This window comes from Mesocricetus auratus, unplaced genomic scaffold, assembly GCF_017639785.1.
Source record: "Mesocricetus auratus isolate SY011 unplaced genomic scaffold, BCM_Maur_2.0 Super-Scaffold_4256, whole genome shotgun sequence".
NCBI classification, from domain to species: domain Eukaryota; kingdom Metazoa; phylum Chordata; class Mammalia; order Rodentia; family Cricetidae; genus Mesocricetus; species Mesocricetus auratus.
The window spans coordinates 14,488,539-14,515,721 of record NW_024429182.1 but is presented as its reverse complement, the minus strand read 5'-3'; the positions used below and the strand labels follow the sequence as shown (position 1 = coordinate 14,515,721).

Below are 27,183 nucleotides of genomic sequence, written 5' to 3'. Positions count from 1 at the left end.
AAGTGGAGCATATTATAAAGCAGTTTGCAGTTAATTTCAAGTCACCTTTAGAACAAATATATATTTTTATAAAGCCTAGCTTTGTAAGCCTGGGATGGTGGCACACACCTTGAATCCCTCTCTGGAGGCAGAGACAGATGGGTCTCTGTGATTTTAAGGTCAGCCTGGTCTACAGAGCAAGTTCCAGGCCAGCAAGGATTACAAAGTAAGTCCCTGCCTCAAAATAAGTTTTAAAATGCCCAGTTTTGTGACTAAAGACTCATACTTAGCTGTCTACCCATGTAATGTGATCACAACAGGGAAAAAAGAAGCAGAGTACACACAAAGGCCTACAGAGAAGCATGTAACAAGTGGGGACTCCTTTTTCTGTTTATCAGCACCTTTAACATAGGTTAGCCTCAAACTCACAGGACTCCTGTTTGGCTGGAATTACACACATGGGTCACCATGTCTAGTTTTTCTTTGAGGTTCTTCACGAACCTTTACTTTTATGATGAAGAAACCCAGGAGGTTGGGGTGATGCTGCTGTCCCAGCATGAGGCCCTGAGTTGGACTCTCCAGCACCCACATAAAGCTAGGATGGCTGTGGTGCCTATAATCCCGAGGCCAAGAGATGGAAACATACGCGTGCCCTGGGCTCCCCTGGCCAGTCAGTCTAGCCAGTTAGTTAGCCCAAGTGCAGTGAGAGGCCCTATCTCAAAATATTTGGTGGAAGGGTCTAAAGATGACTCAGCAGTTACGAGCACTGACTGCCCTCCCTTCTGGTTATGGCTGTAACTCCAGCTTCAGGGGATCTGATGTGCCCTTCTGGTCTCCACTGTCAATGCATGCACAAGGTACACATTTTTGTTTGTTTTTCTTTTTTGTTTGTTTTTTTTTTTTTTGAGACAGGGTTTCTCTGTATTGCTTTGGAGTCTGTTCTGGAACTTGCTCTGTAGACCAGGCTGGCCTTGAACTCACAGAGATCCGCCTGCCTCTGCCTCCCGAGTGCTGGGATTAAAGTCGAGCACCACCAATGCCCGTCTCACCCATACACATTTAAGAAACTTTTATTTTATTGGTGGAGAGCCTAGAGAGATTGTTCAGCAGTTAAGAGCACTTACTACTCTTCTAGAACCCAAGGTCGGTTCTCAGCATCTACATGGCAGCTATGTGCAGGTTAACACAATGTTTTCAGTTATGTAGACAACCACGCACTTACATAAACGCGCATGTGCATAAACACGTGTGTGCACTCACACGCACATAGGTCTGCACACCTGTTGTCGTTCTGCTGCAGCTGCGGGCGATAAAACACAAACCACAAAACTCAACAAAACCCACGTGGAGCTTATTAGGGAAAGGGAGCAAAGAAAGGGTAGGTGTTGGCCAACAGGGAACAGGGATGGAAGGGAAGGGGAAGAAGGAAGGGAGAAGAAGAAGGGGCAAACCGATGAGAGGTACTCGCTTAACGGGGAAAACTTGCCCATGCGTACGGAGTCCTCAGAAAGTCACATAACATGTGATGTAGCCTGGCAACACAGGGCCCTTTGAGCTGTCTAAGTATCTGCCTGAATGCTGGTGTGCTTAACTTGCCAGTTGCCAGGGGGAGGGGTAAGCATAATGCCTAAATCCTTATACCTCTACACACCCACACACTTAAATAGACACACATAGAGTTGGATATATAAGCACTTGAATACTGTGTGTATGTACTAGACCTGTGTGTGTGAGTGTGAGTGTGTGTGTTTCAAGACAGTTTCTCTGCAGTCCTGGATGTCCTGGAACTCACTCTGTAGACTAGGCTGACCTCAAACTCAAAGATCCACCTGCCTTTGCCTCCCAAATTTTGTGACCAAAGGAATGCTCCACCACTGCCTAGCTATAAAGTATATTTTATATTGAGAGTACATAAAATGGGCCAGGCAGAGCCCATGCCTTTAGTCCCAGAACTCTGAGGCAGAGTTCTGTTAGTTCAACTCCAGCCTGATCTACACAGAGAGTTCCAGGACAACCAGGGCTATACAGAAAAACCCTGTCATCAAAAAAACAAAACCAAGGTGGGCAATGGTGTCGAACTCTGTGAAACTGTGTTACTTTGCCTGTCTAAACACCTGATTGGGCCCAGCAGTGGTGGCGCACGCCTTTAATCCCAGCACTTGGGAGGCAGAGGCAGGTGGATCTCTATGAGTTCGAGACCAGCCTGGTCTACAAGAGCTAGTTCCAGGACAGCCTCCAAAGCCACAGAGAAGCCCTGTCTTGAAAAACTCAAAAAAAAAAAAAAACCCACAACAAACAAACAAAAAGTATATAAAATGTAGAGGCTGAAGAGATGGCTCAGTGGTTAAGAGCACTGGATGTTCTTCCAGAGGACCTAGGTTTGAATCCCGGCACCCACACAGCTGGTCACAACCAGTTCCAGGAAATCCAATGTCCTCTTTTTCTAGGACACACTTGCAGTATAAAGATAAGTATGCAGGCAAAACATCCATATACATAAAATAATGAAAATAACTTTTGGGGCTGGAGAGATGGCTCAGAGGTTAAGAGCACTGACTGCTCTTCCAGAGGTCCTGAGTTCAATTCCCAGCAACCACATGGTGGCTCACAACCATCCATAATGAGATCTGGTGCCCTCTTCTGGGCTGCAGGCGTACATGGAGGCAGGATGTTGTATTCATAATAAATAAATAAATCTAAAAAAGAAAAGAACTTTTAAAACTAAAATATAAATATAAATGTAGACTCAGCCACAATGCCTACAAAAGGGGAATAACTAAATAAAATGTAGAATTTTCATATAAAAGTGTTCTGTTGAGAATTTAAAAGGGATATTGATCTATATGTACTAACAAATCATATTATGTTTGTATGCACATATGCACATAAACACACACCTATGCTCTATCACATAACCCAGGCTGGCCATAAATTACTATGTAGCCAAGGATGACCTTGAACTTCTGTCAGAACTAAGCTGGTTCTGAAGACTAATGAAGCGGGGCATCATGAGGGGCTTGAGTGGAATCTCGAACCTGGTATCGGTTGAAGAATTCAGCATTGCATGGCCTAAGAAGCCACTGCACTGTGGCCTCAGATGGCCGAGCACCAGACTTTCAGCTAAGACACTGCATGACCTGTTGACCCATGTGTCATCCTTAGGGCTGTGACAACATCATGGCTGAGGCAGCTCTAATAAAGGAAAACATTTAGTTGGGGCTGACTCACAGTTCAGAGGTTTAGTCCACTGTCATCATTGTGGGAAGCATGATGGCATGCAGGCAGTCATGGTTCAGGGGAAGGCCTGTATCCACATCAACAGGCAGCAGAGAGAGAGAGCCATTGGGTCTGTTGAATATCTGAAACCTCAAAGCCCACCCCCTGTGACACAGGGCCTCCAACAAGGCCTACGCATGTCCTAATCCTTTCAGAAAATATGTCCATTCCCTAGGAGCCTATGGGGGTTGTTTGCTTTCAGACCACACACCATCTGATCAACACTTTGTTAATACCAAGTACTACAAGTCTTGACTCATCCAGACTAGGCAGCACTTACAGCTCACATTCTGTCCCAACCTTGTACCTAACTAACACGATCACTACAGGTGTGAGTGCCTGTCTCCACAGAATTTGCTGATGATCTGGAAGATGAACTTTAAATAAGTAAATAAGGCTGAAGACACAACTCAGTTGGTAAAAGGTCTTAAAATGTATGTGTGGGGCTGGGTGGCAGTACTGTACACCTTTAATCCCAGCACTCGGGAGGCAGAGGCAGGTGGATCTCTGTGAGATCCAGGACAGCCTGGTCTACAGATCCAGTTCCAGGACAGACTCCAAAGCCATAGAGAAACCCTGTCTTGAAAAACAGAAAGACAAAGAACAAAAGCAAAGTTAATGGCTATGATTGGTGGTGTACACCTACGATCCCAGCACTCAGGAGGTGGAGGCAGGAAAATGAGAGGTTCAAAGCCATTTTCAACTACAAATCTAGCCTGTGCAAGACCCTAGGTTCAATCTTCCATATTACAATACAACAACAAAAGTGTCAAAAAAACAGTCCCAGAAGGAGGCAAATCCTTGCACCATTGATGACCTGGAGAAGAGCTCAGGGGATAAAACAGACCAGTGTTAAGAGTCAGATTCACAATTTAAATGTTATTCACCAGCCCATTACTTCATGAAGTTATTATAAAAATAACTCATTTGAATCAGGTAAAAATCTGTTGGAAACGTCTACTGGATATTTATAACATGAGAGATGATCTACAACTGTTAGAAGAATGATTTTATTTCTTGAACATTCACCAAGCAGAAGACTCTAGAGACTCAAATTTGACTTCTTCCCATATCTTGTCTCAGAGTTGCTACACAACTATTTAGGAAATGAGATATTTGAGTAAAGCCAGAAGAAAAGTCAATATTAGGTCTCAAATATTAGGCCTATGCCAGATTAATGACCACAACATGCTTCAGAATTTCAGAGAGGTAGATTATTTTCTCTGCTTACTTATTTTGTAGAACTGAGTTGAATTTGAGGTCTTGTATGTGCTAGGCAAGCACTGTATTACTGACCAATATCCTCACACACCCTGGGCAGAAACTCAGTAAGCTACCCAAGCTGGTATTGAGTCTGCCATCTTCCTGTCTCGGCTTTCTAAGTAGCTGAGACTACAGAACTGTGCTACAAGAAGGATTCTTGCAGATACAGGAGAATCAGAATCAAACACAAAGAGACACTTTGCCATGAGCACTGGGGAGGCTGAGGCAAGAGGAACTGCTATGAGTTCAAGGCCAGCTTGGGCTACATATAGGGAAGACTGCACAGAAACCAAAAACAGAGAGCTACCTCATCATCCCATGACTGTAAGCAACAGCAAAAAGGAGAAGTGTCGAGCCAGGCGGTGGCGGCGCACGCCTTTAATCTCAGCACTCTGTGAGTTCGAGACCAGCCTGGTCTACAAGAGCTAGTTCCAAGGCAGCCTCCAAAGCTACAGAGAAACCCTGTCTCAAAAAACGAAGAAAAAAAAGTAGAAGTGTCAGCCAATGTGGATAAATTTGAATCGTGAGGCTTTTGAACTGGGAATGTAAAAATAACAAACTGCAGTGCAAAGCAAATGAGCAGGTTTGTTTTTAAGTTAAACATAGAATTACCATGTGATCTAACCATCCCATTTCGGGGTAGACATTCAAGTGTCCATTAACATAGGAATGGATTTTAAAAACGGCATATACATACAGCTTTTCAGCCATGAATATAAGTCGGGCACATGCTACACACTGAATGGTAAATTGAGTGTGGTAGCATACAACTGTAACCCTGGCACATGGAGGTGGGAGCAGAGTGTCAATCATCCTTAGCGACAGTGTACTCGAGGCGTAGATGAGACGCTGTATGAAAAAGTAAAAATTAAAAAGAATCTGAGCCGGGTAAGCTGACACATGCTTCTAATTACAGCATTTGGGAGCTGAAGAAATCATAGGTTCAAGGACAGCCTCTGATATACAATTATATAGTCTCAGAAAAACAAATAAAAAAAGAATAAGTTTTGACAGGCCTTATACAGACCTAGAAATATCACACTAAGTTTAAGACAGACACAAAAGGTCAAGTGTTACATTGAAGCAGGAAAAGTCACAGGAGAAGTTAGGGAACATGAGAAGGGAAAGAGGTCTTTACTCCAGAACTTTCCAAGACTATCCACCCACACCTTGTTTCGGAATGACCAGATAGCATCACACAGGCTGTGAATCAGAAACTTCCGTACAACCAATAAAATCAAAACTGCCCAGAGATGATGACTGCTCCATAAGGACCCCTCAAACAGAAGCATCTGACCAGGAAAGAACGGTGAGCTGAGCACTAGGGCAGGAAAGTTGAGACCCGAGTTCAGCTGAATTGGTGGTCCTTTCTCATTGCTAAATCTACGCAATACACTTTATAAAACTACAATTTCATCTACAAGGAAAACTGCTGTTGTTTTGTTCTTGTTCTGAGACAGAATCTCATGCTGGAGAGATGGCTCAGTGGTTAGGCATGCTTCCCACACTTCAGAGGACCCAGGTTTGACCCCCAGCAACCACATGGCCACTCACTATAGAGCACCAGCGTCGGAGGACCTGACACCTCCTGGGCTCCAGGATCAGCAGGCGTGCATATGGTGCACAGGAATGAGGGCAGGCAGAAACACTGATACATATAGAATTAAAAACAAATCTTTTTTTTAAACAGGGTTTCACAAGTCCAGGTTGGCCTTGAACTACCTACCTACTTAGTCAAGGCTGACCTTGACCTTCTGATCATCCTGCCTCAAAAAAAAAAAAAAAAAGGAGGAATTGTCGGGAGCGATCACTGTTATTTAGGACCTCTTGTAAATATTGCCAGCCTTTTTAAAGACTAGTCCATTGTGTTAAAAGAATAGCTACCTTCAGTCCCAATCAACCTTCTTCCCCCTCCCCAGCTTCCTAATGAACAGAACTTGGGCTCACAGGAATAGCTGATGGCAAAAAAGAAACATTCCACCATTAGATCACTTAACAACCCCTCCCTCTGCGACCCCTTCACCTTGCCAACACCTGCTATCTGCTCACCTACAGTGGCCTGGTTACTAGGCAACGACCCCTCTCCTTTGATGACTCCGCCCTACCTACTTTCCCCGCCCTAACTATTTAACACATCCAAGGAAAATAAAATCTCGAAGCTTGATCACAACGTCTGTCTTGCTGTCCGCTCTTTGTGTCTCTTGTCCCGTCATTCCAGGGTCCCATGGGCTCTACCTTCGCCATGCCCTGCTGGCCAGGGCACGCCTCCATCTCCCCAGTGCTGGAATTACACGACTAGTTTATGTAAGTACTAAAGATGGAATCCAGGGCGTTGTGGATGCTAGGTCAGCACTCTACCAACTGAGTTACATCTCCAGCCCCTGAGAAAATCCTTCAACATTAAAAAAAAAAACAAGCGGAAGTGGTGGCATTCACCCGTAACCCTGGAACTTGGGAGGCAAGGGCAGAGGGCATTGCTGTAGATTTAAGGCCAGCTTGTACTATGTCGAAAGTTCAAGGTGAAATACTGTATCAAAAAACAAGACAAAAAGCTAAAATAAACAGAGCATCTCAGAGGTTTAAATGATACCTAATGTTTAAATGATTACATATTTATTTTGTGTTTATGTTTGTGGGGCACATGTATCCCAAAAGGACAACTTATCAGAGTTGCTCCCAGAGCGTGAAGCTTGTTGGTAAAGCACCTTTACATGCTGAACCATTTTGGTGATCCAGACTTTAAATTTTTTTTGGTTTTTTGAGACAGGGTTTCTCTGTGGCTTTGGAGGTTGTCCTGGAACTAGCTCTTGTAGACCAGGCTGGCCCGAACTCAGATTTTAATTTTTAAACTCAGCTGTTAATTATATCTTTGAAGCAACATAACCACATACACCATAAAATAATATGTTTAGCTACTGCTAAACACGCAGATTCAACTCCCCCTGTACCCTGTTCCTGACATTCTCTTCTTCAGTTCTAATTTAAATCTGAAACATGTACCCACCATACTATTAAGGACATCTTTATCTACATTCTGAATTCAAGGCTAGCCTGGACTATATTGGATTCAGTTTCAAAACACAAAACCAAAAAGAATTAACTTTCCAAAAAGGAATCAAATGCACTACAGAATTATCTCATTCATGCTCACCTACCCTGCCCCGTGGTTCCTGCACACACTGTTTACTGTATGAAAAGCTTCATAGAGAAAATACCAGGGAGGTCATCCTAACACCTTGTCCATCCAAAAGAACTGCCCACTTCCTTTCTTCTTGTTTTGTTTCCTGATTCAAGTCTTGCTCAGATGGCCTGGAACTCAGTACGTAGCCTGCTTTATCCTCAAACTCATAGCAATTTGTCTGGCTTGGCCTCTGGAGTACTGGAATTATAGAAATGAGGTATCAGGCCCTGCGGCCTTTACTCGCTTTCCTGTGTCAGGTGTAACTTCCTTTTTCTTCCCTAACTTGCCACAGGTACAACAAAGTAAGTATTTATGTCTTTAGTACCTTCCTCCTAGTAGGCCCTAATTCAAGCAGGGAGAATTTCCATTTTATCTTATCAATGGAGGGTTACACAGCTCTTAATCTAGGGTCTCACATGTCAAGACTACATATGTCTGTATATGTATATGTTTGTATATATATATATGCACATTATTTTTTAGATTTATTTATGTGTATAAATGTTTTGCCTGCATGCATCTATGTGCATCACACATGTGTCTGTTGGAGCCCCTGAACTGGGGTTAGAGATGGTTGTGTGCCCTGGAAATGCGGTCCTCTGGAGAGCAACAGGTGCTCTTAACCACTGAGCATCCCTTTGGTCTTGCACATTGTATTCTGAAACAAGAGCTTATATATACCTACCCTCAAACTCATATATACCTACCCTCAAACTCATATATAGCTGAGGATTACCTAAAACTTCCAATCTTTCTCTACCTCCTCAATGTGCATATACATTTTAAATCAATTGATTAATAACTAAATGTATATACTGGGCTTATGAGCGGATTTTAATATATGTACACACATATACTTTGTGTATATACCTGTGTTCAGGCAAAACATTTGTACACAAAAGGTAAATATTTAAAAATTAATATGCATATATACATACATATACTCATACCCTTTCTATCCTTCCTCCCTCATAAGTAAGTGTCCTAAGTTAGTTTTAATTTCAACATGGCATAGCCTAGTGTCATACAAAAAGGGAGTCTCAGCTGGGTAGTGGTTCACATGTCTTTAATTCTAGCACTTGGGAGGCAGAGGTGGGTGGATCTCTGTGAGTTTGAGGCCAGCCTGATCTACACAGCCAGAGCCATGCAGAAAGACCAAAACCAAACAAACAAACAAAATAAAGAGTGGTCCTCAATCGAGGGATTGCCTGGATCAGATTGACCTGTGGGCATGTCTGTGAGGAGTTGTCTTGATTGACTGTTAATTGATGTGGAAGGGTCCAGTCTATTGTGGGTGGAGCTGTCTTGATTATTAATTGACGTGGGAGGGCCCAGCCTGTTGTGAGTGGCACCATTCCCAATTCCTCCCCTAAATTGCTTTTGTTCAAAGTGTTTTTATCACAGTGACAGAGTCCATACTGAGGGGCTAGGAGCTACACAAATCCCTTCAGACAGAAAGACAAGGAAAGAAGTCACAGCAGAGGGCAAACTTGTGGCTTCTCACCACCATGACCTGATTCATTCGCCGTGGGCTTTTTCCTCCTGCAGCAGGGCCAGGTTTCCTGCTGACCAGTCAGGTGGTCAGGTATGCTCACGGCTAGAACTGAGTGCATTGGTTCAAAGCTGTAAACATATCAGCTCCCCTTTCTTTGTCTAAATTGACCAACACCAAATTAGGCAAGGGGTTCTGTCTTACACCATCATAAACATATTTCCTGAAACTGTGGGTCATTCAAATCTCCTTTCTTTGTTTAAGGTGACCAACCGAAAATTAGGGAAAGGGAACCCATCCTAGACCATCAAAAACACTTCCTGAAGCCACGCAGTGGTGGCACATGCCTCTAATTCCAGTGCTTGGGCAGCAGAGGTGGGATCTCTGTGAGTTCGAAGCTAGTCTGGTCTACAAAGCTGCACAGAGAAACCCTGTCTCGAAAAACAAAAAACAAAAAACAAAAAAAAAAAGGAAGAAAGGAAGGAAGGAAGAAAGAGAACCCACTGCCTGTTGCCTTTGGAGGCCAGAAGGGAGCATCCGATGTCCTGAACCTGGAGCTGTGTACTGTTGAGAGGCTGTGGAGGGGATGGAACCAAACCCCTCCACAGGATCTTTGGAAGAGCAGCAAGTGGTCCTAACTGCTGAGCCATCTCTTCAGCCCTGTCTTAATTCTTTACTTGGTAGAGAAGACAAACCAATCAAGACTGTAGACAGTAGAAAGCTAGAAGAGTGAGTGACAAGTTTGGACTTTTCACTGTGAACCAGCGAGACTCCTGCAAGGCCCTCAGCGTGCCCAGCACTGCGCTCGGTTGCTTACTCAGTACCCATATTGGAACTGAAGTCTGAGACACGCTAGAAGAAGAGAGCATTTACCCATGTATTTAGCCAATTTGATGACAAATATGTGTAATTTTAGTCTCTCTATTATTAGTCAGTGAAAGTGTTTCCTCAATGATCTCATTTCCCAACTAGCCGTTTCCCTTCAACAACAGTAAGCAGTTCTCTGGCTGACTACCAGGAAGCTACACAAACATAATATTTTGGAGGCAAGAAGTGCAAATAAAAGATTCAATGAATTTGCTTTCTGGACACAGACACTTGTGGGAAGGGGAAGGTGTGACGATATGGGCGGGGAGCTTGCTGATCACAGCTTTCCTGTAAACAGGCCTTACCCCACCCACCATCCACTCCCAGCCCACAAGCCATAACCTTCTCTTTGCTTTGAACTTTCTTACATTTTTACATATAAATTACATACACCAGAGAGTACAAGGCAAACTCATGACCACAGATGTTAGGAAATTTGACCATACACAACAGGAAACTGGGTTAGAATGGGCTTACACCACACGTTGAGGGATGGTAGTCACTGGGGTGGACGAGAAGTCATCAACATTGCCAGTAAGGACCAAGTTTCACCTCTCTACTCTAAAGCCTGGTGGGTACATGGTACTCCATCCCCAAACAAGCAAACAACAGATACCAGGCCTTGGTAAGGAAGAACATGGCTCTAGTTCAAAGCAGTGACATCAGGATCCGTCACAAAGACACCCCGCCTCCTTTAATGGCTCTCACTCTCCTTGTGCATGCTTACCTGGATAATATTTTTTCCTGGTTTGTATCAGGGTCTCATGAAATCCAGGTGCTTTCAAATGCACTATTTAGCTGAAGCTTTGCTGGGGTGCTAGAGTTATAGGCATGGGCCATGGGCCACCACACCTGGCACCTAGAGAGTTTGTGAGTTTATGTGCATGTCTGTCTCTCTCTTTCCCTCCCCCCCATGTGTGTGTGTGTGTGTGAGAGAGAGAGAGAGAGAGAGAGAGGGAGGGAGGGGGAGGGAGGGAGGGGGAGGGAGGGAGGGGGAGAGGGAGGGAGGGAGGGAGGGAGGGGGAAGAGGGAGGGAGGGGGAGAGGGAGGGAGGGAGGGAGGGGGAGGGGGAGAGGGAGGGAGGGGGAGGGGGAAGAGGGAGGGAGGGAGGGAGATACATATGGCCACATGAAGACCAGCAGTTAACATCTGGGGTCCTTCATTGGGACCTGGGGCTCAGCTACACTGATTGGCCAGTGAGCCCAGAGTCTACCTGGCTTCACTGCTCCAGCACTGGGATTACCACCATGCCAGGCTTTTTACATGAGTGCTGGAGATTTAACTGTGTCATGCTTACACAGCAAGCACCTTACTGACTGGGCCATAGCTCCAAGTTTTCTAAAAGGTCGCGATATAGGCTCTGTGCCATTTCTACCAGTTAAAAATTTGTGGTGTGAGTCCTAGAAATTCAAAGTTTAAATCACAGTGGCTATCAGGAGTTTAAGGCCAACCTGGAATAAAACTGGAGCTTGAGGATAGCCTGAGTTACATGAGACTCTATGTTAAAAAATAAAACAGAAGATTTAAACAAACCCCCAGGTGATTCTGAGGCATCTGACAACATTAACTATCTACCTAATGCCTGCCTGTGACTGAAATCAATGTTGCCATGGTAGCAGCCAATCTGAACTATTCTAGGCAGCCTGCTGCCCAGGCAAGAACTGATTCTGTGGGCTTCTTTGTTTGATAGCTCAAGGGGGCATTTTGAACAACAATTTCCTGAATATTTATTGCGAAAATTACATAACGGCTCCAAAGCAACGGACAACGGCTGCAGGACAGGGATCAGAAATCCTTGTCTCTGCCGTCAGCACCTGCCTCTAACCAACTCCCTCACTTCTGTTTTCACCGGAGGCAGACGCCAGTCCCCAGCCCCTCAGCATGAATGGATACAGTCTCCAGTTTACACCCACAGCACTCCCGCTGCAACGGAAGTCCTCCGATTTGTGCAACGAATGCACTCCTCTAACCCAGCACTCGGAGGATGAGGGACACTGAGGCAAAAGCAACACCTCATGTTCAAAGCTATTCTATACATTGACACCCTGTCTCAAGAAACAAAACCAAAACAAGCAATAATAACACACACACACACACACACACACACACACGTTTGTACACGCAAAAACCCACCTCTATCATCATCAGCAGACAAGAACTAGAATTTGCTGATGCCTCTGGGCATCCAGGCCTCTATATAGGTGCATCTTAGTTCTTGACATATTGCCACAGAAAAGAATTCCAGAGTGAGCCAAAGTGGGACAAGGTTGGTGAATTCATTACACAGAAAGACAAGAAACACTGAAAAAGTCAAGTGAGGCCTTAGGAGGTTAAGAGTTACTGAAGTACACAGTAGCAGTTATTAATTATGTGATGGGGGTTGAAACTACTTAATCAGCATGGAGTGTAGATATCTGGCAAAATGTGTGCTTTTTCTTATCCACAGGATTCTGTCCTTGAAGAGACTTTTGTTGGATACGCTGTGCAGGCCTGCAGCTGGAGAAGGAATACTGACAGAGATAAAACATCAATCACATGGATCTTTATGACACACATAGGGCACAGGAAGTTGTGATTAAGGCCTAATCATTAGCCATCATATATGTACATGTTTGTGTTTATGGTGTATGCATGTGTTCACACGTGTATATGCATGTGCATTGCACATGTGTGTTCATGCATGGAGACCAGAGATCAATGTCTAGTGTCCTCCTCAGTCATGCTCCACTTTACTTTTTCAAACAACTTCTCTCACTGACCTTGGAGCTCGTCGGTTTGGCTAGACTAACTGGCTAGCACATTCCAGAGCTCCTCCTGTCTGCCCCACAGCACTGGGATAACAGGCACACATGTTCACATCTGACTTGTATGTGGACGCTGGGGTTGAACTTAAGTCTTCATGCTTGCACAGCAAGAGTGAGCCATCGTCCTTACCCATTTATTAAAATAAGATATTTTTATTAATTCTTTGAGAATTTCACACATACATATAATGTATTTCAATCCTATTCTCTCCCCACCCATCTCAGATCTACTCCACAGCCTCCCAACCCTTCTGTCTTCATGCCCTGCTTTTTTTAGATAACCCACTGAGTCTAATTTGTGCCGCCTAGATACTCAAACGCGTGGGGCCACACTCCTAAAGAACACTAACTCTCTCTCCTCCCTGCAGCCATCAACGCTCAGAAGCTCCTCACCTAAGGTAGGGCTCGTAAGCCCTTCTGCCATCCATGTCCTCTGTTGTGAGGTATTAGTTAAGATGTGTTACATTCATTTATGCTGTGGAACATTTGTTTAATGATGCAAAGATGTGTTGCACTCTTTTATGTTGCATTTGTTTAACTCTGTGAAGCTGAGTTACTTTGCCTGTCTAAAACACCTGACTGGGCCTGGCAGTGGTGTTGCACACCTTTAATCCCAGCACTCAGGAGGCAGAGGCGGGCGGATCACTGTGAGTTCAAAGCCAGCCTGGTCTACAGAGCGAGTTTCAGCACATGCTCCAAAGCTACAGAGAACCCTGTCTCAACAAACAAAACAAAACACCTGATTGGTCTTAATTAAGAGCTGAAAGGCTAATAGCTAGGTAGGACAGGGACAGGTGGGGCTGCCAGACAGAGAATAAACAGGAAGAGAGATCTAGGCTTAAGAAAAAGGAGGAGGAAGAGGAGTGAGGAAAGGAGAAGGAGAGGACACCAGGGTACAGCCACACAGCCACACAGCCAGCAGCAGAGTAAGAAATAAAGAAAGACAGATAGAATGGAGAAAGGTGAAAGCCCAGAAGTGGAAGGTAGACGGGGTAATTTAAGAAAAGCTGGCTAGAAAGAAGCCAAACTAAGGCCAGGCATTCATGAAAAAGAACAAGTCTCCGAGTACTTATCTGGGAGTTGGGTGGCAGCCCCCCAAACAACAATAAGAAAAAAAAATCAACTACAGTTCCCAGTCATTTTTAATGATCTCATTGGTGGTGTTTGCCAAATGGAAGGGCGCAGTTCTTTGTGCAAGTGGTCTGCTCACTTATGTTTAAAGCTCCTGGATGTCAGCCAGTGAGATGGGAATCAGAACCAGGCGATGGCTTTCCTTGCTCATGTGCCTTCTATTTCCTAACTAGCTGTCTTGCTTGACTCCTAGGCCTATGGAAAATCAATCTTCATGCTGTAGAGATAGCTCAGTGGTTAAGAACTTACTGCTCTTGCAGAGGCCCTAGGTCCAGTTCCAGCACCTTCATGGTGACTTAGAGCTAGCTGCCTGTAACTCCAGTTCCAGGGGATCCAGTGTCCTCTTCCTCATAAGTACATGCTCACACATGATGCACATACATACACTCAGGTACACACATACACATGAAATAATCTTTTTCAGAAAGAAAATAAATCTGGTTTCAAAAGCCCAGTAGTTGAGGGCTTTTTAAAATTATCATCATCATCATTATTACTATTTGGGGTTTTTTTTGAGACAGGGTTTCTTAGTGTAGCCTTGGCAGTCCTGGAACTCGATTTGTAGACCAGGCTGGCCTTGAACTCAGGGAGATCTGCCAGCCTCTGCCTCCTGAGTGCTGGGATTGAAGGTGTGTGCCACCACCAGCAGCTTTAAATTATTTTTAACTATGTGTATATGTGTATGAATCTGAGTGAAGGTATATGCAAGCCCTCATGAAGGCCACAGGCATTGGTTTCCCTAGAGCTAAAGTTACAGGCCACTGTTAGTCACCTGACATGGGTGCTGGGGATGAAATTGGGGTCCTCTGTAAAAGCACTGTGTGCTCTTAACAGCTGAGCCATCTTTCCTGGTCTAATAATTGAGTTTATTACTTTCACTTTCACCAAACCCAAAATAATTCTTTCCAATTAATCCCTTAGTTCAGATATTAGGCAGTCAAAAGGAATTTATGTTAAGAGGACAGGTTAAGTGTTGTTTTAACAGATATGGGAAGTGAAGTAAGTCAATTCCTAGGATTTGGGACTATGTCACAGTTAGAGAGGAAGGGCACAGGCATGGTGGTGCACACCTGTAATCCCAGCACTCTGGAGTGGCTGCATGATGATCAGGAGTTTGAGGCCAGCCTGGGTAAGATCTTGTGTCAAGAAACAAAGGCCTAGCAAAGGAGAAGTAGACAGCAGATGAAACTGACTGAGCTAATCTGTATGAACATATATATGTAGGGATACATGTTACATATGCATATATATGAATATAATTAACTACACTTAGATCTGTGTTTGAAAAAAAAGCGTGGTTGTTTTAAAATTTGTCTTTTGCTGGAGCTAGAGGGAAAGCTCAGCAATTAAGTGTGCTGCTCTTGTAGAGGACTCAAGTTTGGTTCCCAGCACCCAAGTCAGATGGCCTATAAATGCATGTAACTCCAGTTCTGGGGGATCTGACATCCTCTTCTGGCCACTGCAAGCACCTGTACAAATGTGGCATACACCCACACAAGAGACGCACATACAGATAAACATAAAAATAAATTTTAAAGAATGTTTTTGGCTCAGGTCAAGCCAGTGACTGGATGGTATTAGAAAATCTGTTATAATGCTGCAGGAGTAAACAAACTGGAGTTAATGTGAGGTTATACGGCACACGAGACTGAAGACGTGAACGAAGGCTTCCAGAGAACCCTATGATGACAGGCTATTCCGCATTAGCAGACCCTGGCCTGAGCATGAGGCGTCAGCTCTTGCCTAAGGAACAGTGATGAGCTATGAGGAGACAAATCCGACCTTGACCCATATCTGAAACTGTCATTCAGGGAGGGAAGCGAGGGAAGAATGGGCGTAGAGGAGATGGTGAGGGATCTGTGGACGGGCGCAGAGGAGATGGTGAGGCTGAGATCTGTGGATGGACACAGAGGAGATGGTGTGAGATCTGTGGATGGACACAGAGGAGATGGTGAGGCTGAGATCTGTGGATGGACACAGAGGAGATGGTGAGGCTGAGATCTGTGGATGGACACAGAGGAGATGGTGAGGCTGAGATCTGTGGATGCGCCTGGTGTCGGCTGTTTAGGAAGCTGCTTCAACCAAATCACAACTTAAGGATGGATGATTGCTCTGCAGCTCTCACCCTAAATGAATGTCTATTGTTATCATTAAAAAATGTTTTGGAAACTACTAGCCCAGGCTATAACTCCTCAGGTTCCACATTCTAAGGACTTATTAATCTTATGCTAAGTTGGTTGTCTCTGCTGCTATTGTCTATCTGCTCTGACTCCCCCAGGAGTGTTGTGGTATAACCTCAAAGGCTATCACTGACAGCGGCTCAGCAGAGATCGGGCAGCTTGTTCAGAAGGGTTCCACAGGCACTTACTGTCTATGGTATCAAAGGCTAAAAATAGGTCATTACATGCCAGCAAGCCTAAGTTGCTTTTTAACCAGGCACACTGATACAGGGATTAAGAGCATGGATTCCAAAGCTAACCCCTCTTGGCTTCAATTCCTGGCTCTGTTGCTAACTAGCTTCGACCTTGGGCAAGTTTCTTAATGTCCTCATGCCTTACTGTTTTCATCATTAAAATGGAAATAACAAGTGAAAACAAATTATGGATTGATAGTCTTCGTTATATGGCTTAAGCTCATCTTGAACTCTTGGACTCAAAAGATCTTGCCTCAGTCTCCCAAGGAGCTGGGCCTGTAGGTGCAGATCACTACACCTGATGATTTGTTTTTATTTATTTGTGTGTGTGAGTGGTGATAATAACTGGAGACTGAACCTAGATCTCACACACCCCCAAGGTTACACATCATTACTTCTGACACTACAACGTGATGTCATGGAATTTCTTGGATCAGTAACATTTATGGGGAATTTTGATGTTTTTTGTTGTTTGTTAGTTTTTAAGAAAGGATCTTACTATGTAGCCTCAGCTGGCCTGAAGCTCTCTATGTAGACTAGGATGACTTCAAACTCACAGAAAGATCACCTCATTTTCAAGGCTAACCTGAGCTACACAATAAGCTCGAAACAGCTGCCCTCCGCCTTCACCCACCCTTTAATGTGAGCACACCGCACTGAGGCAGGAAACCAGCAGGCCAAGTAAAGCTGCAGCTGCAAGCAAGAGGGCAGAAACAAGAGGGCTTGAGAGACCAGTCAGAGGTTAGGAGCACCGGCTGCTCCTGCACAGGATCCAAGTTAGATTCCCAGCACCCACATGGCAGCTCACAGCTGTCTACAGTTCCAGGGGATCTGATGTCCTCTTCCGGCTTCCTTGGGCACTAGGCATGAACATGATGCACATACATGCATGGAAGCAAACATTCATAAGTATTTTTTTTTAAGAGACAGGGTTTCTCTGTATTGTTTCAGAGGCTATCGGTCCAGCCTGGCCTCGAACGCACAAAGATCCGCCTGCCTCTGCCTCCCGAGTGCTGGGATTAAAGGCGTGCGCCACCACCGCCCGGCTTCATAAGTACTTTTAAATGCATTAAAAAAGCAAAAGAACAGGTGGCAGAGGCCAACCTGGTTAAACCAGTGCCCATGTGGTTGTGCGGGAATTCGACAGACCTTAGCATAGTGAGAGCTCTACTCAGGGAGGAGCTGTAGCTCAAGCATAGACACATCCAGAGCAAAGTACCACACACACTTCAGAGTTTCCTGTCTGTCCTGGAAAAACCATAATGTTCACACGTTTCTCCAGACAAAGGCTAACTGTTCAAGCTCTCTCCACAAATGCAATGCACATTGTCTGCTGGTGGCTGCTCTGCCTGGAGTGACCGCTGTAGCATCTTCCAGTTTCTCTTACATCCTTGCTTTCCTTGTCTATAGAACTGGTCATGTCTGAGTTCTAGCCTGCAAAAGACAGAGGGTCCACCCAGCTGTGACATCACTACCCTCCTTTTTTCCCACTCACCTTGAAGTAGAGGTCACTTGCCAAGTCCTGTCTGTGATACAAGCATTTAGTCAATGCTATTCGACGATCTCTTAGGACAGTAAGACAGGGGGAGCTGAAGGGACAGGGAAAGGGAAAGAGCCCCTTACCTCAGAATCTGGTTGAAGCTGCTTGCCAGCTGAAAGGGGGGAATTTCAGCCCAACCACCACAATTCACTGTGAAGATTGACTATAGAGATAATGTTCCTTCAATATAGCAGTATTTAAGATAAGGCTGCTAAAGTAGCAATAAGGCATGCTTAACTTTAGGCCTAAAAGCATATGACCTTTGAGTTTAAGCTTACTCTTTTCCCAGCTATAAACCTGCAGTTTTCTGAGAAGCCTCACAAATAAAATTGTAATTTCTCTTTGCTTTCAATACACGGTTTAACATGCTATTTAGGGATTTTGTGAGGTATGGGGATGGGCTGGGGGAGGGATCCTCATTTGGTTAGTTTGAGCCTCTTTGTGTATCGTCTCTTAACGTGTAATTTCTGCTATGCAAATGAGGGCAGCCCTGTGGTAAGGGCTGCAGCTAATTTTGACTGGCACACGGCTCAGCTGTTTGAGCATGAATTCTCTGCACGGGTATACTTTTTAGACAGAACTTGAATTGGGGGCCCATTTTCTCTGGTTTGTCAGGCAAGACCTCTCCTCCACATACAGCTGTTGCTATGGCACTTAAATTAACTCTTGAAAAGCCCATGTCCTGCTGGGGATACACTATGTCTTTCCCAATCACCTCTCTTTCTTCAATAATATCAACGCTTACATCCATGCTAAAACCTTTAAGACCAGTCTTATACAGAACTATGAAGGTGAGAATGACCTTGAACGCTGACCCTCCTCTGTTGCGCCTCCTGCGCAGCCTGTATCCGAGAATGTGGCGAGGATTGATGACACAGAAACCGGTCGGTTGCGTTAAGAAAACTTTATGCTCCCCAAATCAGCTTAGGAGAACTTCCCAAGAAAAAACGCTTCCCTTCAGAAAGACTTCTGCCATCCATACACTCACAAATCCCCAACAGCCCTCTCACACACCTCTCACACAGACCTCTCCTTCCTCCTGGCTGGTGGTTACATCTCTGGCACCAGAATCGGGAACAGCAGGGAGTAGCTAGCCATGGGAAGATCAAAGTCAGGGTGTTTCAGTGACCGAGCCCTTATTAAGCCCTTATCAGGAATTTATGGCACTGATTGTTTTCAGTAAACATTGTCTTGCAGCTGCCTGCTCCCAGGCTGATAGAGGAGTGGGTTTCCGGCCAGGGTCTGTGATCCCCACACTCCTCCACCTCCCAAATACTGGGGTTATAGTTAGGTGTGTGCCACCATGTCTGGGCTTTAAAAAATATTTTAAATAACATTTATTCTATTTATATCCCCCACCGTGCGTGTGTGCGCGCGTGCGTGAGTGTGTGCTCATGCTAGAGGTCACGCCTACTTCTGCAAGTGGGTTCTCCTACCAAGTGAGTTCTGAAAGTTGAACTCAGGTCATCAGGCTTGGCTGCAAGAGTTTTTACATTTTTTTTTTTTTTTTGGTTTTTCGAGACAGGGTTTCTCTGTGGCTTTGGAGGCTGTCCTGGAACTAGCTCTTGTAGACCAGGCTGGCCTCGAACTCACAGAGATCCGCCTGCCTCTGCCTCCCGAGTGCTGGGATTAAAGGCGTGCGCCACCAACGCCCGGCCTTACATTCTTTTTGTTATTTGTTTTCTAGTTGTTTGGTTTTGTTTTTCAAGACAGACTTTCTCTCTCTTTTGTAGCTCTTGCTATCCCGGAGATCAATTTGTAGACTAGGTTGGCCTTGAACTCACAGAGATCCACCTGCCTCTGCCTCCCAAATGCTGGGGCTAAAGGCGTGTGCCACCACATCTGGCTCAAACATCTTCATTCTAAGTCACCGGTCATCTTAACTGACCCCTTGATTTCTTTGTTTTGTTGTGGTTTTGAAGTCAAGCTCTTCCAGTATAGCCCAGGCTGACATCTTCACCTGGCCCAGCCCTGCCCCCCACAGGTGCTAGGGTTACAGGCATGAACTACCACACCTAGCAAAACCTCTCGATTCGGGCTGGTTAGTCCTGAGCTTCTTTTCTGTGGCATGGACAAGCATCCCGGCTTCACTTTAGTAGAGGTCTCTGTAAGACCTCATCAGGCTGTTGTAGGCCACAGAAAAGGGCTGCATCTCCCTCCCTGCCCTGCTGATACTGCCACAAAAGCTCTGAGTGTTTTCACCGAATACATCCCCAAATGATCAAACTTCAAAGCCAAACTGAATGTCCCAAACATTGGGAAATGGAAGATACTTGCTAAACCTCCCAGAGAGTGAGAGATACGTAAACCACATGAGATTGAAAGGTATTTTAATTCCTCCCTATAGCAATGCTTTTCAAGTCTTTCAAGCTATGGGTTGCAACCCCTTTGGCAAACCTCTATCTCCAAAAATATTTACATTACAATTCATAACAGCAAAGTTACAGTTATTAACTAGCAATGAAAACAGTGTTATGGTTGGGGGTCACCACAACATGAGGAACTGTATTACAGTGCATTAGGAAGCATTAGGAAAGTTGAGAACCGCTGCCTTACAGAAGAACCATTTTACGATAGATCCATTTTAGAACCTTGACTCCAAGTCGAAGGACAGCTATCAGCAACTTGGATGTGCAGAATTTTGACTCTGTTACTGGAGGTCAGTGTCTAGCCTGGACATTTCCAGGTTCTTGGTATCATATTCAAGGAATTAACATAGAGATCCACATTGTTGCAAAGTGTCGAGGAAACTTTCACTCAAGCGCAAAACAGTAGTACAAATCCATTATGCTGTCAAGAGTGAAAATATGAATGAAAGCTCCAGATTGGGCCACTGAGATGACTCAGAAGACAAAGTTGCTTGCTAAGCAAGTCCTGTGGCATGAGTTTGATTCCCTGAACCCACATAAAGGTCAAAGGAGAGAACTGACTCAAGTTGTCCTGTTTGACAACTGTCAAAGTTGTCCTCTGACTTCCACTCCCATCAATCCCGCCCACACCTATCACAACACACAATAACAGCAGTAATTCAAACCTTAAAAATAGTACTTAAGGGCTCTAGTAATTGTTTGGGGTCTTCCTGTGATGGGGTTTAAGGGAAAGGGGCTTGTTGCTAAGGGGGATAATTGGGGTGGTCTCTGTTTTGATTGACAGGTTTAGGATACATGTTCGTTTCCCAGATGAATCTGATTTTATTAATATGTCCATTCAATTATGTATAGGTATAATATGTAAATAGAGGTTATAACTACAAGTTCATTCAGAGGAAAGTTTGCCTTACTGAGCATGCAGTAGAAACCAGTCTAGGCCATATCAGCCTCCTCATTCCAATAGTTTGATAGAGGAATTATCCCATTTTTTCCCAGAATGGGCATTGTTAGAGTGTATGGATAGCTCAAATCAAGTGGAATCCCAGGTTGCTAAGCTATTCCCTGGGTTTAAATGCCTGCTGATTCTGCTACTGACACACTATAATTTTTGGTAAGATTCTTGACAAGTTGGACACTTGATTCTATTCATGTATGTGTTTGTTCTCATTCTGTCTGTCTGTCTGTCTGTCTATCAGGAGAGGGTTGCCATGGTGAGCATACGGAGGTCAACTCTCAGGAGTCAGTTTTTTCCCTCCACCACGCGGGGCACAGAGATCAGTCAGACTGTTTGACTTGGCAGCAAGTGCCCAGCCTCAGCGAGCTGCCTCACTGGCCCTCCTTGTGATGTTTGTTTGGTTTGCTTTGACAGACCCTTCCCTTCAACCTGACTGGAACTCCTGGACATCTGAATTCAAAGGTCAGAACAGCAGAGGAGGGGAGGGGCAGAGTCCCCCAGGTCTCTCCTGGTTGAAGTGAGCTGCTAGATTTAAACATTCAGAAATCCACAAACACTCTTGGAACTCCAGCTTAGAGGACCAGTTCAGCAATGCTTGCAGCTGAACCAACAGCAGGCGATACCAGACTGTCTGGAGACATTCCACTCCCCAGCCTCCTGGGAATCCTGGCAGCTAGAATTTCTCCTGTCTCAGATCAGGAAGAAACCTTAGATCAGGGGTTTTCAGTTCTGACTGCGCACTGGAATCACCAGGGTAGCTCTGAATACACACGCATGCCCAGGCTCCACCTCACTGAAGTAAACTACAGTTAGACTCTCTGCTGGTTGTGGTGGTGATAAATGGAACCTTAGGCCTGGCACTTACTAAGAACAATCACACTCTTCACCAAACCAAATACATACCTTGCACATTAGTACTTGGGGGGATAATTTGTCTTTTTATGGTAGGTTTTTGTTTGTTTTGGTGGGTTTGTTTTTGGTTTTGTTTTGCTGAGGCACAGTTTCATAAAGCCCAGGCTGGCTTCAACCTTGAAATGTAACCAAGGGTTTCCTCAAACTACCAACTACCTGCTCCACCTCTGGAGTGCCGAGGTAACAGGCATGCACTGCTGCTGGCAAAGAATATTTTCTGGCTGCATGAAGACACGTGTGAACAAAGTGAAAGGAACCTGGCAAGGCAACTTCTTTGGCACAAAACATGTGGCATGACCCACACCAGGGGCACAGTCACACTGGGGCCGCAAGTTCACTTTGTTTTCATTCTAATGAAACTGGTGGCTGTGTCTCATGCACTGCTGGGAGCTTCATTATACAGTTATGTTCACTTGGAAAATTGTTTAAAATTCACCATAATAAAGGCTGGAGTAGAGAGAGTATATGTTAGACTGTTTGGGCTCTAGGTTCAATCCCTCAAAACACACACACACACACACACACACACACACACACACACACCACAGACAGACAGACAGACACACAAATACAGACACATGCATGCAAACACGCTGTAAATATCATAATAAAAAAGCCCGAATAAAGCAGGGTTTTCTTCTGTTGCTGCCCTTACCTGCTGGACTCTTGTAGGGTACCAAGTGAGCTTTCCTATTCTGTTCTGGCAGATGAATTTTCACCGCCTGTTAACTCCTAACCACCATTTGGTGTTCTGTACAGGGTACAGGGACCACCAACTCTTCACTTCCATTTCTTCCCGTCTCAAGCCCTGGTGAGTTGTACAGGCACAGAGATGGCTGAAGGCTGATGGCCAGGGCCACTCTGCAATGCGGCCAGAGAGTCTCTGTTTTAGTGTGCGCTCACCACCACCCTCGGAGCTGAAGAACCAGTCTCCCCTGGAGACTCTCCCTTCTATCTTGGCACCCTTAGAAGTTTAACTTCTGAACAAGACAACTAACTCTCCAGTGCAGTCCAAAGCTCCCCAGGTCCCTGTACACAAGCACTACAGTCCCAGAGCTGGGGGATTCAATCTCTCCCACAGACCTCTCGGTGGACAAAAGTCCTTCTCTGGAAACTGAAGATCCTGGTCAAGGTGACTCAAGTGAGGTATGAAGGCTTGAGACAGGGTGGCTCTGGCTGAGTGCAGAAGGGAGAAAGAATGTTTTCTGTCTCATGTGTCCACTCGTGTTCCCAATGCAGACAAGCGGCAGTGGCCCTGTTACGGCGAGGACTTCTCTAAGCTCTCTAGCTCCTCTTCTCGTCCTCTTCTTGCCAGCCTCTTGAGATGACTTCAGTCCTCCGAGGACTTCCCTGTGGCATCAGAGTTCAACACTTCTACCACTAGATGGTGCTTCAGCAAGGCTCCATGGCCTGGGCTGAGCATGGTGACACCAGGAGGGTCAGGGATACAAGACCAGCTTCAGTTATACAGTGAGATGAAGCCAGCCTGGGCTGGAAAAGACCTTGTCTCACAACACAACAAGCAAGAAACCCCCATTTCCTTTAAGCTCTCTGGCAACCTTCTACCAAAAGCAGCCCTAAGGATAGTTATCTTTCCATGGCATCCCATAGATCCCCTATCCCTGCCTGAGTCACCCCTGCCCAGTTTACAGAAGATACTGAAGGAAAACTCTGACTCTCAAGATTGGGTCTGCTGCTCTGCCAGAGCGGGGTAAAGAGAAGGCTGTGACTGAGCACCGGGAAGGACAGAAGCATCCCTGCATCCCTGCATCCCTGCTAACACCATGGGAGAAACGGTAGCTTCTTTCCAGCCAAACCACAAGCAGGGGAAGAATGTGGGTGCTCATGGCCAACACTGAAAGGACTCAAGGACTCTTTACTCTACCAGAGACACTTGTCACTCACATTCAGGGCTACGCCGTAGCTAGAAAGTGGAATTGGTGTCCATAAGCTGGTGGCACACATAATGAAAATGTGGTTCATACACACATGGGATTTTATTGAGCTGTCAAGAAAAAATGAAATCATGACACTTGTAGGTAAATGGATGAAACTAGAAGAATCTGGGCTGGAGAGATGGATCAGTGCTTCAGAGCACTGCCTGCTCTTCCAGAAGACCTGAGTTCAATTCCCAGCAACCACATGGTGGCTCACAACCACCTTGAATGAGATCTGGTGCCCTCTTCTGGCATGCAGGCAGAACACTGCATACGTAATAAATAAGTAAATCTAAAAAAAGGATTTGAGCATAAGGAAAAAAATTACACCAAATAAGGTAACCCAAACCCAGAAAGACAAATGCCAGATGTGCTCCTCATATGTAGATGCTAGCTTTGAATTTCTGGTATTGTGTGTTTCATACCTGTAGAAGCCAGAAAAGCAGGAAGTCTGGGGAGGAAGGAGGATAGTAGAACGGCGTGAAAGGTTTAAGCCAGAAGGGGAGTGGGGAAGATGGGGAGGCCAGGGGATTGGGAGGTTAACCAAACTGAAAGAGGTATGAACAAAATCAGATGGAAACCTGGTTTCTAGAAACTCAATTTAAAGGTAATTTAAGTGTTGGAGAAATGGCTGAGCAGCTAAGAGAACCTGCCACTCTTCCAGAGAAGGTGAGCTCAGATCCCAGCATCCACAGGCAGACTCAGGACTCACTGAACTTGTGGGGAAAGAATAGGGTCAAGGTGACTCAGCAGCAAACAGAGCCTTCTCTTTTGATAAACTATGCTGTGAAAGGAGCTTCCAAGCTTGGCGTATGGCTGCAGAAAGATACTCTGTCGGGATGAGAGAAGCTTGACTATGTTTACAGGTGGTCAGCAAAAAGCCAGGAAGAAGAAAGGGAGACGACGACGACGGAGGTGCAGGGTGCAGAGCTGCGGCGACGGTGGCGCAGGGTGGCGCAAGCGCAGGGTGGCGCAGGGTGCAGAGCTGTGGCGACGGTGGCGCAGGGTGCAGAGCTGCGGCGACGGAGGCGCAGGGTGGCGCAGGGTACCCAGGCACCCAAACGAGGGCATGTGTTCAGATGGGAAGGAGAGGTGGCAGGAAGGAGCCAATCATTTCCCTTTCTAAGAAATGTATGAATGCATGTGTATGCATGTTTCTGTATATGTGCATGTGCATGCTGGAAGACAGCCTCAGGTGTCATCTGCAAGAATGCCATCTGCCTCCTCTGAAGCAGAGTCTTAGCTGAGAGCTCATCAGTTAGACCAGAAAACCCAGAGACCTTCCTGTCCCTGCTTCTCCAGTGCTGGGAGTACAAGGGCACACCATCACATCCCAGATTTTTAAATAGGTTCTGGTGATTGAACTCAGATCAAGTGCAAGCACTTTACCAACTGAGCCATCTCCAAAGCCCAAGGCCATTTCATATAAGCACCTCCAGTTAAACCATTACACAACTGAAGTTCTAGCCATTCACTTTCAAAAAGAGAAGCCAGCAGCCATGCCAGGAGCAGGGTGGCTTGGGTACTGGGGAAGTAAGCAAGCTAATGGCAGGAAACCAGTAGGCTGGCACTTCTGAGCTACAGTGTCACGACAAGGTCCAAGGTGTGCCTGACTCAGGGGGCAATCATTGTTACAGCTAGGATGTCAAGAATTCTGAAGTGACCCAGGTCCAGTATTCAACATCAGTCTCAGTATGAAGACGCTAAAGCAGGAGGATCCGTGGAGTTTGAGGCCACCTTGGGATATACAGGGAGTTACAGGTCAGGCTGGACAGTAGAACGACACCCCACTTTAAGAAAATATAATAACAAACAATCTAAAATAAATGGTTCTCAGGAACCAGGTCCTGGGTGAAAACAGCGTGTGGCAGGTTCTGTCCCCTGCAGGATGAAGAAAAGGCCCAAGCCAGGCAATGCACTGGGGTGCGGCTGCTCAAACAAGCAGTCCTTAGGCTGCAGTCTTCATGAGTCAGGGAAGCTGTCCAAATGCAGATTGTCAGGACCCACCAGCAGTGTGGTCTGGGGCCAAGGGGCTACATTTTAAACTCTGCTTCTCTGTGCTCCAGAAATCATGTCCTTAATAACTCTTAAGAGGGTGGCTCACGGGCCACACAGAAGCCCCCGGTCACAGGGTGCACCATGAGAGGAACAACGAGTCAGCAGAAACTTAGACAGCTCTATGCTGTGCTGAGGAACCTGGAGCTTCCTTTGGGAATGAAAACACTAAAGAAATCGGCTTTAGAAAGTCAAGCTGGAGGCAGTGTTAACAAGAGAAGGGTAGCCACACCCAGATGAGACCTGAGGGGTCTCCCCAAGGGAAAGTCATTGTTCAGAGATCAGACAACAAGGTTCTGCATTTATTACTGCCTGGACCCTCCTGGACTCCGAGGAGACAATGCTGCTGAGTGGATAAATAACGTGGTCTCTAACAACCACACAAAAGACCTGCGCAGAAGCCAGGTGGGGACGCTGCCTGGCGTAAAGACCTGCCTGACACCTCCCTCACTCAGACCAGCTTTCCTAGCCCCTAACATTTTCTTCACCGTCCGTGGTTGGGCTCCCTCGGTCTCCAGGCAGAAGGACAAAGAATAAATATTAACTAAAGGTGCAGCTATGGCAGAGTGCCCAGGCCCTACCCTGTCCCCTGCCCCCTGACCCAGAGGCTAGGACCAATTGCAGAGCTCCCAGCTCCATGATCTGCTTGGCTGCTCCTGCAGAAAAAGGGTAGAGGTGAACATTTCTCTGAATAGCCCTGGGTGATAACCTGCCATTCACCCACTGGGAAGGGCCTTTACAGACAGCTAAGGTGATGATGCACAGTCACCCCCAGAGCCTAGTGGACTCAACTGGTCAAGAAGTGACCTGTGTGATCTCCACGTCAGCCAACGCCAAAGCCCATGCTCCTTCTGTTACACTTCATGGTGGGTTAACCAGTAGCCAGCTAAACACAGATCATATCAGAGTCACTGGGTGGAAGAGTGGAAAAATTAGAAACCAAATGATAAAATTATTTGTTAAATGAGAATAATAATGCTTGCCTCAATACTTGGTTATTGAATTAAAG

At 45.5% G+C, this 27,183-nt stretch overlaps 1 protein-coding gene across 1 annotated transcript in view; it reads right to left on the bottom strand.

Moving 5' to 3' along the window:
• The window catches only part of Nt5c2 (5'-nucleotidase, cytosolic II), a 136,266-nt gene that overhangs the window by 82,696 nt on the left and 26,387 nt on the right, over window positions 1–27,183 (bottom strand). The gene's annotated exons all lie outside the window — the stretch shown is intronic.